Genomic DNA, 12,053 nt, shown 5'->3' on the forward strand with positions numbered 1-12,053 from the left:
TTCATTTCCACCTGAATCAGGGATGGATATTCAATAGAAAGAGATCTCCTCTATGCTATAAATATAGATTGTGATTTTATGGAACAGTTAAAAGCTAAAAAGAGTTCATTATTGGTTATTGGTTTTTGTGTTTCGTTTGTTTTTAGGAAAGGGATTTGTTCATGATTTTTTTAATTGAGTGTCTACATATAAATTTTTTTGAGTACATTTGTTTAAAATTGCCCATTGTGAATGGCTGAGGAATTTTAACATTCGTATATAACCAAACAAACAACTATAACTGTTATCTGTTCATGTATCTGTCTATCTACCTGGCTGTTCATTTGTACTTAACAGTTTTTTGTTTTGTTTTCCATGTACAATTCTGATATGTAAGACTTGTATAGAATTGTGTTTTCCTCGTATGTAGTGCACAGATTAGTTTTATCACCTAAAAAGTCCCTCAGGGTATCCCTTTGTAATTATTCTCTGCCTATGTCCGTAATCCCTAGCAACCACTTATCTGTTCTTCATTCCTATATTTTTATCTTTTTGAGACTATTCTATAAATGAATCATATAGTATGTAGCCTTTTGATACTGACTTCTTTCAATCATCATAATGCCTTTGAGATTCAAAATAATTTTAAAAATATTGCCTTGTTTTGAGTAGATGGGTTATTCATTCCCTCTTTTTGCTGGGCAGAATTCTGTTTTGTGGATGCCTCACATTTTCTTTATCCATCCACTTGTTGAAGAACATCTGAGTTGTTTCCATAAACATAAACGTTTATAAGCTCTGTGTGTGTACATAAGTTTTTATTTCTCTAGGGTAAATAAATACCCAAGAGTTGGATTGCTGGGTCATATGTTCAATATATATATATATATATATATATATATATATATATATATATATATATATATAATTTTTTATTATTTCTGTGTTTTATTTCTCTTAACTGGATTTTGTTCCGTTTTCTATTTTATTTATGTTTTGAAGTGTCATTGGTATTATTTAAATTAGTGTTGAGCAAAACTTTAATCTTCTTTAAGTGCTGAATCAAATTATTACTTTTTTAACACTGGCCTGACTATGGTAAGACCTGCTTTTATTGGTCTCTGAATTTATATAGTAAAAATTACATCATCCAAGTGGAAAAAGCTGCTTTTATGATTTTTTCTTTCTTGATATTTTTCACTTTTTTTAAAGAAACGTGTCTTGATTTCTTTAGTGAATGATCCTAAAACTACCAACTACAGGAACTATAGCTTAACTGTTTCTGCACTAGATGTAATAGTCAGCTGTTTTATTCTCAGTAAATTTCACATGCATTTTACATAGAATATCCTCATTGTGAACATATTTTGCATGTTCTAACAAATGTGGTTATCTAGCATGTAAGACCTAGCGATTAAGTTCGCCAAATTATAAAAAAATACAAGTACTTAAAACTAAATAAGAATCTGACTTTGTATATTAAGGGACCAAATAACCATTAAAAGTCATCAAAAAAATTCCATAAATATGGAAAGCTGGATCTATTATATAACAAAGTTTCCCTGTGTATCAAAGAGACTCTAATCTATAAACAATTTACAAATGTGGTTTTAATTCGGACGAACTCTGGATCAGGTTATCTCCACTCTAGGCCTGGTCTTGCTGTTAACTTGCTGTGCATGAGACCCAGGGTACATCAGATAATCTCTCTGGATTGTAGAATTCTCATTTGTCCAATTAGTGAGGTTAGCATTAAATTATCCATAAAGGACATACTTATTCTTAAAAACATAGGATGCTGCAATTCTGTGATGATCTTGGGTCATTGAGAAGAAAAAGTTAGTTGTGTGTATGTAATATATTTTCTTAGGAGGCCAGGGTATGTAAAATATATTTTAAAAGATTTTAAAAAACACTTATAATTTCGAAAAACAGTTTTGGTGCTTGGAAAACAAACAAACAGAAAACACCCTCTAAATATTCTGGAAAGCTTGAATGTTGTAGAATCATTAATTTCCCTACTGTTTTTCAAAAATTTAAGATTTTGATAAATTCTGGACATTGTGTTATATTCAGTCAATATGTGGGTAAATGTAAAATCACATCCAAATTTGTTAGTATTACAGGATTTTATTGAAAATCGTTGTTTTCCCCAGAATTTCCAATATCAATAAAAATTAGTGTATTTTCTTAACTATGCAGCATAGGCTTCAAAATAAATTCTTTTTTTGAGCATATTTAGAGTAATGTGCATTTTTCTAAACAATTTTAAACTTTATACTCACAACAAAAGGAGATTGATTAAAAAATCACCTTTAATTACATTTGCTTAATGCAGAATAGCACTACTTCATTAAGTAACGTATTTCAAAGGCTAAGGAGTGTCACCATAAATCTTTAAGAGTAATGCAGATTAAAACACATAATTTTAATAGACTTAAATAATTTATTTTATTCATGTTGTGTCTGGTGTGCATAAGATCTGGTGTGCATAAGATCTCTGCTGTGTTCTGGAGTGATAATGCTATTCTGACCTCCAGAATATCCATACTAGCTGGGGATATAGAAATATGTATAACTAGCTATATTATAATATACTGAACACTGTACTAGAAACATGAGACCAATTCAGAATAAAAGTCCTTGGGAAAGCTTCACAGCAGTGGTAGCCTATGAGAAGGATTTTACTGCTAGAGAAGAGAGAATGGACAGTCTAAGAGAATGGTATTGACAAGGCCAGACTATTCATTAGAGAATAATATATAATATGTTCTGGGGGAATATAATTTCCCTGAGTGTTAAGAGTATCAGGTAAAGATACTTAAGAAAAAATTGAAGGACATGTTAAGAGAGCCTTTTTATATTATTATATATTTAGTACAGATCTAGTGACACAGATATTATTGTGATACTGTTATTTTAAAGAATAACATCTCTGTGTGAGAGATGCATTGCATTAAAGGTGGGATAAGGTGATCAGATAAAAATTATGAAATAGGGATCTAGACCTAAATAGCTAAAGTATTCTGTGAACTGTTCACAGACCCCCAACTGTCAGCATTGATGAAAGTTGAAATGGTGAGCTTACACTGGACATTTACATAAACCTTTGAAGTATGTACTTTTAGAACTTATTTGGGGTAGGAAGACTACATTTTTCTCCTTTAAAATAATATAAATTTTACACTTAAATAAAAATTTATTTTATATCTTTACAATGCATCTAATATACAATATATGCATTTTCCCTTATTGGGTTCTAAGTTGTGTTAGTGGAAGAGAATTTAATAGTTTAAGAAAAAAAAAAAGAAAATGGATTTCTTGTTTTGGCTTAGTGCTCCCTTCAGTGTTCTGAGAACAATAACACAATTAACTAAAACGTTTATCCACAAAATTTAATTCCTGGGGAGTATCTTCTCAAATTGTTTTTTACAAGTGTAATGGAAGCAAACAATTGTTTGCTGGCTTTGTTGCCAAAAATTGTGAATTGCTAGATTTTTATAAAACTTGGTGGTAATGCGTGTATAATCATGTAATCTCTCCATTGTAAATTTCAGTGAGGAAATTGAATTTTGTAGGCAAACACTTTTGGTTATATTGTGTCTCAGTGCTCTCAGTCATGGTGCTATTAATTATTCCACAAATGAAGTTTTTAATAGATTTTGTTTTCATTTCATATTAATTTCATCTCTGATCAAATATACTGAATTAGCAATAGTTTTGGATTGCCATTCTATAAATAATCTAGTGGTAAGTAGTTGAAAATACAAGTTTTATATTTATTCTGGACATATATAAATATCCAAAGTAAATTAATGCTTCTGATCATTGTACCCTTATCAATAAATATTGTACTGGTAATTCCCTCTGACTCCAATACCTTTGAAAAATATTGCTGGTAGGAAAAGAGTGGAGGAAGTATAATTAAAAAACAAAACAAAAAAACTATGCTGTGTTTATAGTTTCTGAAGAGTTATCCATGGGCAAACAGGCCCCTAAGTATTTTCTAAGTTCTACATATGAATACTAATTTTGGGAAAATTTGCATAACTGCAGTAGTTGTTAATCTGAAAAAAAATTTCAAAACAGTGACTGGCCTTTTTAGGCTCGTAAGGGGTATGTTGAGTATCTTATCTTTAAGAATCACTTTTCAAAGAAGATATTTTAGGGTTTATATTAAAGTTCTACTTTTCTGTATTTAACTCCAAAGATGGTTAGAATGTATAGTTGTAGAATTAGAATGGGTGAGTAATAAATCGGTCAATGGAGAGCCATAACACACTGTGGTTTGAGCAGATAAGTAAATCTGGGCTTTGTAAGTAGATGCTTTATTGAAATTTCTGGAGTGAATCATTCTTCATGTTATTTTAGAAGTCTTTTTATCACACCCAGCAGGGTAGACTCTGAATGATGAAATAATAAAGTGATGTTACTTTTGATATATTTTGTTTTGCCTTGAGAAAAAGATCATTGAACAATGTTTCGCTGAAACTGCAATCCTGAAAATTTGTCAGTGTCCTTTGTGGTATGTCCAAGAATTAAAATGAAGGAAGAGTTGAAATTAATGTGATAAGATAATTTATTAAATAAGAAGACAGCCTTTGGAACTCTAAAGATAGATAACATGATTTTAGCTTTTAATTTTGATTGATTGAAAATTTCGATTTTAGTAGACCCTTCATTAGATATCATGGTGTGAAAATTATTAGCCTCTGTAAATGTATTGACAGTAAATGGAATTACTGTCTAACTTCAGTATATATATGTATGTATGTATGTATGTATGTATATGTATATGTATATATATGTGTATTTATATATATATATATATACACATATATATATGTGTGTATATATGTAAATTTTTTCTTTCATGAGGTGAGTTAGCTTATCTTTTCCCTTACCTGTTAAACACGTAAAACATGGCAAATTTCATGTTCAAAGTGTTCCTCCAGACTTGGTTAGCAAGTTTAATTCATGATAATCTTACCTATCAACCCTAATCTAGTTGATTATTACTTAGTAAAATAATGTCTTCTTTTACACCTTTCCTGGCTTCCATAGGTTTGTTGACCACTCCACTTCTGTGGCTTCCTCTGCTTTATTATCCACTAGCTCCATTATGAAGCCTCCGGTACAGAACATCATTTTTTTTAATTTTTATTGGGGTGACAATTGTTAGTAAAATTACATAGATTTCAGGTGTACAATTCTGTATTACATCATCTATAAATTCCATTGTGTTCACCATTCAGCGTCAGTTCTCCTTCCATCAGCATATATTTGATCCCCCTTACCCTCATCTCCCACCCCCCACCCCCCTTACCCTGTGGTAACCACTAAACTAGTCTGTGTCGACGAGAAAACCATTTTTTAAACATATTTTCCTTTTTTGGTTTGCTTCTGAATATGAACTAACATATTCAAAGAATCTTTCAAAATTTAATGTTTATTTTAAAACTGAATCATATCTGATACAGAGAACATGTAAATAAAGGAATTATCTTCTTTCTTCTCTTTTGCATGTGCTTTTTCTCCTTCCACAGGTGTCTCCTTAATCTCTGGTTCCCCTCCAAACACACACACACACACACACACACACACACACACACACACAACACACACCAGTCCTTTTCTCTCCTTCATTCTTTCTTACTGCAAAGGAAAAAATAACAATAACATAATGAGGTTACTTGAATGTATTCACATATTCTAATTAGAAATAAAATTCCTGAATGGAACATTTATAGCACAAGATAATCCCTTGCTTGTAAGTAGAAAGTATGCTAAAAAAAAAATTGTCCATAGAGTAGGACATTACTTAAAATTATAATTTTATCAAGTGTCAAAATGATATTTGAAGTAAGACTTGCTTACTTCAACTAATAATCAGATCTGTATTAATAGATAAATGACATTAAATAGACTGTGATACTCTCAGGGATAGAGATGAGTTTTTTATATTTTTCACATTAGGGATTAATATTAGTGAAGGGTACTGTTAACAAGTTTAGCAGTGACTTTGAAAATTTTATGAATAAAGATATAATCTTAAAAGCAGATTATTTTCAGTATTAACTCAAATTTTGAAATTACATAAATTAGACTATAATAACAGTTGTTAATTTATCTATTTCATCTTTTGGGTTAATTGCATTAATTTTCAAGATCAATTTTACAGATACTGTATATACTTTATATTTTAAGTATTTAGGTTGTTAAAGATGAAAAAAAGTGTGAACTAATAATAATAGAAATGTCACTCTTCTGTAGAAAGTGAATAAAAATGCTAATTGAATACTTGAAACTACTGGTACTGGTTCTCGTACTGTGTATATTAAAGATACCATTTAGTTTGCATGGACTTCAGTTCTAACCTAAATTTTGAGAGCATTGGATTTATTGACAAAGGTACCTTCCTGACTCTAAATGTTTAAAGATTTCCCTCTTGATCTATAAACAATTTCCTTTGGGATTTTAGAAGTGGGGAGGAATGTCTTTCATATTTTCTCTAATGTATGATAAGGTAGGCAAGAAGCTCAGTTGGAATGACAGGGTATAATTTTCAAATTTAAAATGTTGTTGTGACTAATGAAATAAACTTGTACTTAGTTATAAGTAGAGGTGATGAGTAGAAGGGCCCATCATTAGTGCAAGTGTGCCCCTGAGACAGTATAATTTTCTGCAAATCAAAATAATCAGCAAGAGAGCTTATGTTTTTGTAATGGGGTACTGAGAGTTTATCAGTTCCTATTGTAGTGTTCATTCAATAAAAAGGAAAAAAAGAGAAAAGATGCAGTTGAGTTTTTAAAGCTCAGGTAAATAAAGAGGTTTTACATCCGTTGTATCTTAATGATTAATGTGTCTGGAAGGGTTAATGTCATATTGAAGTCAGCAGTGTAGTAATTATAGAAATAAATATAATTATTACAAGTGGATTCGAGGAATTAAAATGTCATATAGTTTCATTCATTACCCCAGTGTGTTAGACCATCATGAACAGCTTTTGCTCCAGTTGATCTGGCAAGTGAAATAAATATAGGATAATAATAATAAAAACTCTTACAGTATATTAAAAAGAGGAGAAACAAGATACCTTACTTTAAGGAGAAGACTAGAAAGTCAACTTGAAATAATTCCTGTTTAAATCTAGCATTTTGTAAAAGAGAACCATCACTATATATTCTCCATGAGACTCCCTGTGAATAACTGGCAATGTGAGGCTATAGTAGTCAGAGCTCTTTATTCCTTCCAAACCAGTTATTGTACTGCTAATTAGAATTGGATATTGGTGGTAGTGGAAATGAGGGAGACTATCAATGTTACTTTGTGTTAAATTTTAATCACACAAGTTAGGACATTCAGAATTATGGTTTCCATGGTAACTACAACACTGAGCCCTGTGTGAAGGCATTACAGTGGGGGTCTTTGATTAAAAGAAAGTAAACCAGAAGTGAAACAAAATGCTCCATATGTGCAGCTAAAGTTCCAAAAAAAAAAAAAAAGAAAGTCCTGCTCTCTTGTCCTTAATTATATTTGCTTAATGGTATGTCACGTGTTTGTGCAATACACTGAAAAGTCTGTTGTAATTCTCATGTGGATGCTGTGTTTTCATTGGATTTTAAATTTTTTATTGCATTCTTAAAATTTATTATTTTCATTTAAAAGTACCTGCAGAATTTGACTTTAGGGAACTTATGATAATTCATATAGAAGAGGGTTTTTGTTTTTCACAGATTTTTTTAAATGTGTGGATAGAATTGTGCTGGGCTTTGGCTTATAAGCTATCCTTTTGAATATTTGGGTAAAGACAGATATTTAAAGTTCCATTTTTAATAACTTAATTTTTATCATTAACATAAAATAAATCCTAAGCAAGAAATGAGATTGACTAAATTCAGGTCGTGTAGATCATTAGATCCATAAAAGATTGTAATACTAAAAGGAAGTTGGAGAAACTGAGCACTACACATAAAAATGTAATTGTGGAAGATTTATTTTTCAAGAATACATTTTAGTCAGTAATTGGAATAATATTCTTTAAACCACTATGTTATATCCCTGTCTCATTTTTGATAGAAATGTAATATTTAGTATATAGGAACAGCGATATGTCTCGCAATTTATACACACACACACACACACACACACGCGACTAAGAAATATTTTTTAAATTTTTTTACTTTTGAAATACACCTGACATATTATACTAGATTCAGATGTACAACAAAGTGATTAGACATTTATATAACTTATGAAGCTATCACCTCAATAAATCCAGTACACATCTGAAACCATGCATAGTTATTACAATACTACTGACTATATTTCCCACACTATACTCTACATCTCCATGATTGTGTAACTACTGATTTGTACCTCTTAATCCCCTCTCCTCTTCACCCATACCCCCCAATCCATCAACCATCAAAATGCTGTCTTTATCTGTGAGCTTGTTTTTGTTTATCCTGTTCTCTAGCCTCCACAAAAAAGTGAAATCATATGACATTTGTCTTTCTCTGTCTGGCTTCATCTACTCAACACAATACCCTCTAGGTCCATCCATGTTGTTGCAGATTACAAAATTTCATTCCCTTTTTAGTAGTTTTTTTTTTTTTTTTAATGGCCTAGAAACACTCCAATGTACAATGTACCACCTCTTCTTTATCCATTCATCCATTGACAGACACCCAGGGGGCCTCCATATCTTGCCTATTGTGAATAATGCTGTAATGAACACATGGATGCACATGTCCCTTTGAAGTAGTGTTTTGGGTTTCTTCAGATAAATAGAGGAGGGATTACTGGGTCCTTCTTTGTTTCTTGTTATTGTCTTCGTTTTAAAGTTTATTTTGTCTGGTATCAGCATTACTACTTCAGCTTTTTTTTTTTTTTTTTCATTTTAACGAAATATCTTTTTCTATTCCCTTACTTTCAGTCTTTCTGTGTGTCTTTCAATCTGCACTGAATCTCTTATAGGCGGTATATGTAAGCGTTTTGTTTGCTTGTCCATTCAGCTAACCTATATGTTTTGACTGGAACATTTAATCCATTTACATTTCAAGTAATTGTTGATAGATATGTAGTTATTGCCATTTTATTATTCATATATATATATATATATATATATATACACACACATATATATGTATAAATACATATATATATATGTGTGTGTGTGTATGTATGTATATTTTTCCTTTTTTTAATTTTCTTATACTTCTTAAAGAGGTATCTTTAACATTTCTTGTAATACTGGTTTGCAGTGATGAATTCCTTAAGCTTTTTCTTGTCTGGGAAGTTCTTTATCTGTCCTTCAATTCTAAAGGATAGCTTTTCTGGTTATACTAATACTGGTTGTAGGTCCTTACTTTTCATCATTTTGAATATTTCCTGCCAATCCCTTCTGGCCTACAAAGTTTCTGTTTAGAAATTAACTGATAGTCTTACGGGAGCTTCATTGTAGGAAACTAACGGCTTTTCTCTTACTGCTTTTAAGATTGTCTTTAACCTTTGAATTATGATGTGTCTTGGTGTTGGCCTCTTTGGGCTCATCTTGTTTGGGACTCTGCGCTTCCTGGGTTTGTATGTCTATTTCTTTCTTCAGGTTAGGGAAGTTTTTCCTCATTATTTCTTCACATAGGTTTTCAATGCCTTGTTCTCTCTTCTCCTTTTGCTACCTCTATGCTGCAAATGTTGGTATGCTTCATGTTGTCCCACAGGGCCCTTAAACTGTCTTGTTTTTTATTTTATTTCAATTTTTGTTGCTTTTATTGGGTGTTTTCTGCTACCTTTTAAATTGCTGGTTCGATTCTCTGCTTCATTTAATCTCCTTTTGATTCCCTCTAATGTATTCTTTATTTCAATTACTATAGTCTTAATTCTGACTGGTTATTTTTTATGTTTTCTACTTTCGTAACTATGTTTTCTCTCTTTGTTGAAGTTATCCTTGAGATCATTGAGCATTCTTATAATCAGTGTTTGGAGTTCTGCATCTGGTAGAATGCTTACCCTGTTTCCCCAAAAATAAGACAGGGTCTTATATTAAGTTTTGCTCCAAAAGATGCATTAGGGCTTATGTTCAGGGGATCTCATCCTGAAAAATCATGCTAGGCCTTATTTTCCGGTTAGGTCTTATTTTGGTGGAAACTCGGTATTTCCATTTTTGCTTAGTTCTTTTTCTGGAGCTTTGTTGTGTGGTTTTATTTGGGACATGTTTCTTTGTTTCCCAGTTTTGGTTGCTGCCCTGTGTTTGTTTCTATGTATTAGGTAGGGCTGCTATGTCTCCTGGTCTTAGTAGAGTGGACTTATGAAGTAGGTGTCCTGTCGGAACTAGGGGTGCAGTCTCCCTGGTCACTACAGCTGGGTACTCCAGGTGTGTCCCTTCTGTGGGTAGTGTGTACCTTCCTGTTGTAGTTGAGCCTTGTTTGTTGCTTTTTTTGTCAGGGGGAGGGATTGCCATTGGGCTTATTTGTTGTGAGGACTGTCCATGACTAGAGTGGAACTATTGTGCCAGGGCTGAACTACAGAGCAGGATTTGCTTTAGAGGGGTCTGGTGCCTACTTAGTCTGCCCTTTGAGTGTGTCTTTTGTCGATGTTGTTGGCTGGTCATCTGGTGTGGTACGAAGCTAGCCACCAGGTATGTTGATTCTGGGACCTTTTGGGAGGGGCTCTATTGCCAACCAAGTTCAGTTGATGCTGGTACCTGGCCTGGGGCTACTTGGTATGTTCTACAAAGTGATTTGCAGATAGTTGTCAATTGTGCTGGGCTTGGAGGTACTTGGGAGAGGCCAAGCTGCAAACCAATGCCAGCTACCATTAGTGCTGGACTGAGGTCCGCTAAGCAAGAGGTATAGGGCATGCTGAGGTCAGGTGCTACTTGCTTGGAGCTTGAAAACCTTTGAGTGATTATAGGAAAGTCTGAAGCATGAGCCAATGCAGGCCATTTGCATGGAAAAGCCACTGGAAGTGGTTTGGATGGGCAGGGTCTCAGGGAATCACAAGGTTCGGGAGAACAATGTTAGCCGGTTGATAGAGATTCAGATATGGCTCCCGCCTGCATTTGCACAATGGATGGGAGGAGAGCTCTCCATAGGAACAATGGTTTCTGCCAGTATTTTGTCTAAGAGAAAACTGCTCCTCCAACTCTCTCCATGAAGCCCAACAATTTAGTTCCTCCCTGTATGCAGCTTGTGTCTCTTGAACTGCTGCTCCATTGACATAGCTGAGAGCAAGAGAGTCTGTCATTAAGTCTGTTCATGGGCCATTGAAGAGCAAAACCTGGGACTCCAGCAGCCCTCTGGCTCACTCTGCCACAATTTTCACTGGTTTTCTTAACTGGAATTATAGAGACCTCTCTTCTGGACACTGGAGCCTTGGATTGGGGAGCCTGTTGTGGGGTTGGAACCCCTTGCTCCTCAGGGAGGACCTCCACAGCCAAGGTACATCCTATTTTTTCTCTACCACATGTTGTTTCGTTATCTCCCCTTCTACCAGTCTCTTGGTGGCTTCTTCTTTATGTCCTTAGTTGTAGGACTTTGGTTCAACAAGACTTCAACTTATTCTCAGTGATGGTTGTTCTGCAGTTTAGTTGTACTGTTGATGTGGTTGTGAGAGAAGGTGAGCACAGTGTTTGCCTACTCTGTCTTCTTGATCAGAACTGAGAGAAAGCTTGTTTGTCCTATAAGAGCAGAAGAAGACTGCTCAGATAAAGAATTGTTTATATATTGTAGTAATGCTTTAGTGAGCACCTATTATTTGCTTAGTTATGCTATGTTTGTCATTGCTTGAGTTTATATGCATAAAAGGGGCACAGGATCCAATGACATGTTTGCTGAGAAGATGCTAAAAAATAAGGATAGATATATTTCTATATTTTCATCTCTAAATAAAGAAAATGCTAGACTAAAATTCCTTATGAAATATTTCAAAAACTTGTAACATATGTTCAAATCAGTAACATAGATTGAGAACTTATTTATATATTCAAATTTATTTTTCAAAATTCTGCACAAGTTTCATCAATAATTTGAACATTTGATGATTCATTCTATTTTGAAACAATGGTACTATCA

At 33.1% G+C, this 12,053-nt stretch overlaps 1 protein-coding gene across 31 annotated transcripts in view; it reads left to right on the top strand.

The window, feature by feature from the left end:
- The window catches only part of ADGRL3 (adhesion G protein-coupled receptor L3), a 756,105-nt gene that overhangs the window by 185,127 nt on the left and 558,925 nt on the right, over positions 1 to 12,053 (top strand). The gene's annotated exons all lie outside the window — the stretch shown is intronic.

Source organism: Rhinolophus sinicus, chromosome 1 (genome assembly GCF_057876585.1).
Source record: "Rhinolophus sinicus isolate RSI-liver-muscle chromosome 1, RSI-T2T, whole genome shotgun sequence".
NCBI lineage: Eukaryota > Metazoa > Chordata > Mammalia > Chiroptera > Rhinolophidae > Rhinolophus > Rhinolophus sinicus.